At 47.1% G+C, this 7,400-nt stretch overlaps 1 long non-coding RNA gene across 1 annotated transcript in view; it reads left to right on the top strand.

The window, feature by feature from the left end:
• Nucleotides 1-781: 781 nt before the first annotated feature.
• The window catches only part of LOC110593867, a 13,851-nt gene continuing 7,232 nt past the window's right edge, over nt 782-7,400 (top strand). The window contains exons 1-2 of the long non-coding RNA XR_002481176.1: nt 782-842; nt 3,739-3,782. This is a non-coding gene — a long non-coding RNA (uncharacterized LOC110593867). The remainder of the gene's footprint in view (nt 843-3,738; nt 3,783-7,400) is intronic.

The raw sequence follows: 7,400 nt of genomic DNA, 5'->3' as shown, positions 1-7,400 counted from the left end.
AAAATATTTAAAAAGATTTATTTATTTGAGAGCGAGCACTCCAGCGCGAGTTGGGGAGGGACAGAGGGAGAGAATCTTTCAAGCCAACTGCAGGCTGCTGGCGGAGCCCCACGGGGAGTGGGGGTGGGGAGGCTGGATCCCACGACCCACGAGCTCATGACCTGAGCCAAAACCAAGAGCCAAGGCCTAACCCACTGAGCCACCCAGTTGCCCCCATATTAGATCTTAAAAAGAAGAGTCAGATTTTCTATTGTCTTGAACATTTTTTCACATCTTATTTTTAGTGAGAAAGTAAGTTGTAGAAGACATAAGATATATAATCCTATTTTTAGAAGAAATTAGAAAGACTGAAAAATAAATTTTACCCATGGGTATGTTTTTGTAGGAGTATGGATTGAACCAAAGGATCAAAGCGTAGGTGGGCGAAGGTAAGTTAAACACTGAGCATCCCAACTTGCCAGCGAGATCCCACCCCTATCCTCGCCCACCAAGCCCGGGCCCCGCCCATCAACCTAGGCGCCCCCTCCCCCCTAGCCTCGTCCTTCAGGCACAGGTCCCATCTCTACCCGCCCCATTCAAGGTCCAGTCCGACCCCATTCCAGAGCCTAACTTCACCCCGCGGGGAAGGAAACTAGGATTTACTCTCCGAGGCCGGAGGAAGAAGGGGTCAACATTTCTGTCACCGCCTGAAGCTCCTCTAGTCCCGAGAACTGGAGCCCCGGCCACTTCCGCTCCCGGCGACCTCCAGGCCGGAAGCGGAAGTGCGCGGCGCCCACGGGCGGCGGCGGGTGTCCTGGGCCGCGCGGCGCGCTGCGGTGGGAGTGTCTCCGGCCGATCTGCAGGTGCGGCCCGGCCCCTCGGGAAGGCGGGAGGGCCCTGCGGGCGCGAGGAGGGGCCGGAGGGCCCCGGACCGCCGCCCATGCGGCGGCGCCTCCTCCTCGCGGTGGCACCCCGCGCCGGGATGGGGCCCGCACCACTCGGCCTCGCAGCCGTCACCCCGACCCCCCGGCCCGGCCCCCTGCCCTCAGGTACCGCCTGTCCGGGCAGACAGGACGGTCGCCCATCCATCAAAAGGGAAATCACGTAGTACAGTCCAGGTCCCGGAGCTCAGGAATGTGGTGCCCCCAGCCGGCCCAGCCCTCACCCATCCTCCCGGATTTGTAGGGCACTCCCGTACCTCCCTTATGCATGGAGCTGTTTATTAGTAATTCACGTTTTATTTCATAGGACGTTTCATGTTACCTACTCTGCAACAGGAAAGTTAGGTGCTGAGGCTGCATGTGCCGATTGGTTTGAGTGACTGTCAAGTGAATTTAAAAAATGGAATGTCCCCTCTATCAAGGGATGGCAAGAGTTTGTTGTTGCTGTTGTTTTTTAGTTTTTTTGGTCACTATAATTAGGGGCTGTTAATTTAGCGTTCATTTCATTTTTCCCTTTCCCTTTCCTTTCCTTTCTCTTTATTCCTTTCTTTCATTTAAAAGAGCTTTTAATTTGTGAGCATCAGTGGTTTTCACTGCAAGATGAAGGTGTCTTAAGAAAAGCTATTTCCCAGTCATGTCAGAAGTCTTACCATCAACGAAAAGGAAGATTATTCAGTTCTTTTTCCGGCAGTTCCCAGTCTGGTTACCTCAAGCCTGTGAATGAATCACCACGAGGCTTAAAAATATATGGGACTCCAGGAAAAAAGATGACATAGCTTTGTTAGTACTGGGAATTGAAATTGAGTTGGTCATAAATGGAGTGTCTTTTTTTTTTTTTAATAATAGGGTTAAAACTAACTTTTGAGAAATGAGGAAAAAAATTAATTCTGGAAGAAAAGTAGACTTCAGATTTCAAGTGAGGTTGTTTGTTGTCGAAAAGAGCCCAGGTTCTGCCTTGCCATCTTAGAAAGACTTAACATTGTTTCTTAAAGACATTTGAAAGCTAGTGTTGATTTATGTTATATGAACAGGCATTTTAAGTCATTTTTATATTTGATTTTGTGGTGTTACATTGTTGTTCTGTGTGTCTGTGCAGGTGCATGCCTCAGGCTTGCTATGCTGAATTATTTTGGGGGAGTGTTGATTGTTTGGCACATTTCCATTGGGGATGCCCTCTATGAACTGGGCCTTGTATAGGGGGAAACAGTGTGATTGAAATAAATATAATACTTGCCTCTGTGGAGGTTTTATCCTCCCTTAAATTAATCATGACCAGGGTGATAAGGAAACATGGAGCAGGAGAACTTGGGGAGGAGGTCAGGAAAAACCCCTTACAAGGGATAAATGTTTGAATCCCCCAAATGAGCTGCATGTAGCTAGACAAGGATTTAGGAATAGGAGTAGGGAGGAGATTTGAGAGAACATTCCAGATGCACAGCCTCTCAGGCAGGAGTAGGAGTAGGGAGGAGATTTGAGAGAACATTCCAGATGCACAGCCTCTCAGGCAGGACTAGGCCTGGTGTTTCAGGCCAAACACACTAGGTGTGTTTCAGGAGTTGAGAGAAAAGGGACAGCTGAAGTAGAGAAAACAAAGTGTGGAATGTATGAGCCAGGTTGGAGAGGTGGGCAGGGCCCTAAAGGCCAGGGTAAACTTTGGACCTTGTTCTAAGGCCATTGGGAAGCCTTCAGTTTTTTTTTAATTTTCTTTATTTTTTAAAGTAGGCACCACGCCCAGGGTGAAGCCCATTGCGGGGCTTGAACACACAACCCTGATATCAAGACCTGAGCTGAGGTCAAGAGTGGGATGCTTAACTGACTGAGCCATGCAGGCGCCCCACCACTGAATCAGTTTTAAGTAGGAGAGTGACAGAGTGTTTGTGATTTAGACAAAACACCTACGCCTGGATTGAGCATGTGGACAAGAATGAATGGAGAGTCCATATATGTTGGTACTGGGAATTGAAACTGAGTTGGCCATAAATAGGGTGTCTGGAAAGTCCATATATGAACTAGAATCAATTCATGACTCATGCTGGTAGCTGGGGCCTGATGATGGTTGGGGAACTGGCAAAGTTGGCATGTTTGAGAGCATGTAGGATGTGCAGTTGAGAGAATTTGGTTGATGTATTCTCTCTATCACATTACAGAGCAGGGGTTGGCAAACTATGCCAAATCTGACTCAATGCTGGTTTCCATAAAAAAGGTTTTTTTTATGGAAAAACAAATGTGTTTTTTTTTTGTTTACCTGTTGTCTGTGGCTGTTTTTGTGCTACAACCACAGTTAGATTGTTGGTTTAGAGGCCATTTGGCCCACAAATCCTAAGATATTAACTCTGGCCTTTTGAAGAAAAAGTTTGCCAACCCCTAATATATAAAGTACTCAGTGCGCATCAAGCACTGTGCTAGTGGCAGGATTTGGAGTCCTGAAAAAGGTGAACACAGGTCTGTACTTCGGGAATGTACATTATAGTTGGAGAGGGAGAGGCAAAATCACCTAAGCAAATAAATTAAAAATCACAACTTGATAAGAGGCAGCGGAGGAAAAGTAGAGGCTGTTAGAGGTATTTTGAGAGAATATAAGAGGAGAAATAATCCTTTTATTAGATGAGAGGAACCACTACGGGGGCTGTAGTCTGGAAGGTGGCTCTGGGCGCAATATGTTGCTTATTGGGAAAGATGCAGTGTGAGGGTTTTCACTGGGCTGCCCTGCTGAAGGCCCATGGAAGTGGTATTACCTGGGCCAAACCCCTGTGTGGGGCTCTGCTTCCACCCTCACCCCCCCTTTGTTTTTTTATTACCTTGGTCTCTTTTATTGCAGGGAGGATGCCTGATGAGACCTCAAATCCTGGTGCTGGTGTCATGGTGAGGGGACTGGAGGAGTCGGAATCATTGCGGGAGGGGAGCATGATTATGTACTCTGGGTCTGTCCCCTCTCTCCCCACCCCCAACTGAGGAAGAAAGGGGAGGGGAAGTGTGGAGCACCCTCTGCCTTGCCCCAGGGGACCTGATAGTCTCTTTCAGTGCCTGAGCTCTGGTGGGAACTGGCTTGGGAGGAGGGTCCCCACAGTGACCCCGGGGCTCTGTGCCTAATTCCAGAGTCTGACTGCAGAATGGGGCTCATTTAGACTTGGCAGCAGCAGAGCTCCACACCTGGGCCATCCCTTGGGAGGCCTACCAAAAACACACATGTCTGTATAACTTGAAATTAATTAAAATTCAGTAAAATTAAAAACCCAGTTTCTTAGTTGCCTGAGCCACTCAAGTGCTCAATAGCTACACGTGCTGGTGGCTGCCTTTTTGGAAAGCACAGACCTAGAACATTCCCATCCTCACGGAAGCTCTGTCAGACCATGCTGCGCTACAGGGTTCTGAGATGAAAAGACCATTGTTTCTCAGATGCAGTGGTAGTCCTATTCTCACAGACATAAAAGATTACAAAGTGTTTAAGTCTTGGGAAGGGGGTCTAGGGATTTCATGAAAATTAAGTGATCAATCCCAAACTTCTGATGCCTTAAATAAAGAGTTTAGGAAAAACTCTCTAGAGTCCAGAAATAGGCTCGGGCAGTCACTGGTGGTGTGAAGTGACAAAGAGAGCCAAAGCTTACACTCTCGGATTTGTCCAACCGTTAAAAGAAAGGAAATCTTGTCTGCTCAGTTGGCCATGTGATCCCTGTCACGGTCACAGCTGTTACAGCACAACACCCGCTGTAGAAATGGACAAACAAATGGGCAAGGCTGTGTGCCAGTAAAACTTTATTTATAAAAACAGGAGGCAGGCCAGGTTTGCTGAGCCCTGCTGTGGCGGGAGTGTTCTGAACATGCTCCTTTCCCCAGTGATAACCAGTTGTCCTGCAGGTGGTCCTTGCTGAGCCAGAATATATGTGTGTTGTTTTAGGAGTCAGTTACCTTCGAGGATGTGGCGGTGGGGCTCATCCAGGGGTGGGCGTTGCTGGACGGTGCACAGAAGAACCTGTGCCGATACGTGATCCTGGACAAGTGTAGGACCCTGGCCCCCAGGGGTAAGGCTAGCATCAGGCTGGTCCTTCTCCCACACAGGTGTCTAATGCCTCTTAAGGGCCAGCTACAAGGCCAAGGAAGATGTGTGGGCTTCCACAGGAAAACAGAGCTCCATCCGTTGTATTATATTCATTCTTTCTATAGTCAGAACCTGCATGGGTCTCATTGAACTTGGCCTTGGGTTTCAGGGTTTCATCCCTGTGGGGCAGAGAGGAGGGTGTTTGTGGTGTGGGCCCTTGTGAAAGAGCTTCACTAGTTCATTGGAAATGGGGCACGATCACTTTGCTACCCATGGTACTCGCTCAGCGCCAGGAGCTAAAGCCCACGTGGAAGCAGGAAGCCCACTGCAAACCCTCCCTGCCTCCCTCAGCATGTGTGTCCTTGTCCAGGACAAGGAACCCAGTCTGGGCTCCCCGGTGGGGCCAGAGGAAGAGCTGAGGGCTCCACGGGTGTGGGTGAGTGTGTGGGGGGTGCCCACCAGGTGGGGGGACGGTGTGCTGGGAAGTATCAGTCTGAGAGCATTTCAGAGGCCTTTTTTTTTTTTTTTTAATTTTATTATGTTATGTTAGTCACCATACAATACATCATTAGTTTTTGATGTAGTGATCCACGATCCATTGTTTTCGTATAACACCCAGTGCTCCATGCAGTACGTGCCCTCCTTAATACCCATCACCGGGCTAACCAATCCTCCCTCCCCCCTCCCCTCTAAAACCCTGTTTGTTTCTCAGGTCCATAGTCTCTCATGGTTCATCTCTCCCTCCAATTCCCCCTGCCCATTTTTCCCTTCCTTCTCTTAATGTCCTGCATGCTATTCCTTATGTTCCACAAATAAGTGAAACCCTATGATAATTGACTTTCTCTGCTTGACTTATTTCACTTAGCATAATCTCCTCCAGTCCCATCCATGTTGATGTAAAAGTTGGGTATTCATCCTTTCTGATGGCTGAGTAATACTCCATTGTATATATGGACCACATCTTCTTTATCCATTCATCCGTTGAAGGGCATCTCGGCTCTTTCCACAGTTTGGCTATTGCGGACATTGCTGCTATGAACATTGGGGTGCATATGGCCCTTCTTTTCACTACATCTGTGTCTTTGGGGTAAATACCCAGCAGTGCAATTGCTGGGTCATAGGGTAGCTCTATATTTAATTTTTTGAGGAACCTCCACACTGTTTTCCAAAGTGGCTATACCAACTTGCATTCCCACCAACAGTGTAAGAGGGTTCCCCTTTCTCCACAACCTCTCCAACATTTGTTGTTTCTTTCCCTGTCCATTTTTGCCATTCTAACTGGTGTAAGGTGGTATCTCAGTGTGGTTTTGATTTGGATTTCCCTGATGGCTAATGATGATGAACATTTTTTCATGTGTCTGTTAGCCATTTGTATGTCTTCTTCAGAGAAGTGTCTGTTCATCTCTTCTGCCCACTTTTTGACTTGATTATTTGTTTTTTGGGTGTTGAGATTGAGAAGTTCTTTTTTTTTTTTTTAAGATTATTTATTTATTTATTTGAGAGAGAGACTGAGAGAGAGAGAGCATGAGAGGGGGGAGGGTTGGGAGGGTCAGAGGGAGAAGCAGACTCCCTGCCGAGCAGGGAGCCCGATGCGGGACTCGATCCAGGGACTCCAGGATCATGACCTGAGCCGAAGGCAGTCGCTTAACCAACTGAGCCACCCAGGCGCCCAAGTTTGAGAAGTTCTTTATAGATTTTGGATACCAGCCCTTTATTTGTAGTGTCATTTGCAAATATCATCTCCCATTCTGTGGGTTGCCTCTTTGTTTTGTTGACTGTTTCCTTTGCTATGCAGAAACTTTTTCTCTTGATGAAGTCCCAAAAGTTCATTTTTGCTTTTGTTTCACTAGCTTTTGGAGATGTATCTTGAAAGAAGTTGCTGTGGCCGATGTCAAAGAGGTTACTGCCTATATTCTCCTCTAGGATTTGGATGGATTCCTGTCTCACATTGAGGTCTTTCATCCACTTTGAGTTTATCTTTGTGAATGGTGTTAGAGAATGGTCGAGTTTCATTCTTCTGCATGTGGCTGTCCAATTTTCCAGGCACCATTTATTGAAGAGACTGTCTTTTTTCCGTTGCATGTTTTTTCCTGCTTTGTCAAAGATTATTTGACCATAGAGTTGAGGGTCCATATCTGGGCTCTCTATTCTGTTCCATTGGTCTGTATGTCTGTTTTTGTGCCAGTACCATGCTGTCTTGGTGATCACTGATTTGTAATATAGCTTGAGATCGGGCAACGTGATGCCCCAGCTTTGTTTTTCTTTTTCAACATCTCCTTGGTGATTCGGGGTCTTTTCTGATTCCATGCAAATTTTAGGATTGTTTGTTCCAGCACTTTGAAAAATGTCATTGGAATTTTGATCAGGATGGCATTGAAGGTATAGATTGCTCTGGGCAGCATAGACATTTTAACAATGTTTATTCTTCCGATCCATGAGCATGG

Source organism: Neomonachus schauinslandi, chromosome 1, assembly GCF_002201575.2.
Source record: "Neomonachus schauinslandi chromosome 1, ASM220157v2, whole genome shotgun sequence".
In the NCBI taxonomy this organism is placed as follows: Eukaryota; Metazoa; Chordata; class Mammalia; order Carnivora; family Phocidae; genus Neomonachus; species Neomonachus schauinslandi.
Note: the sequence above shows the minus strand (reverse complement) of the source record. Positions and strands in the feature narration are given on the sequence as shown.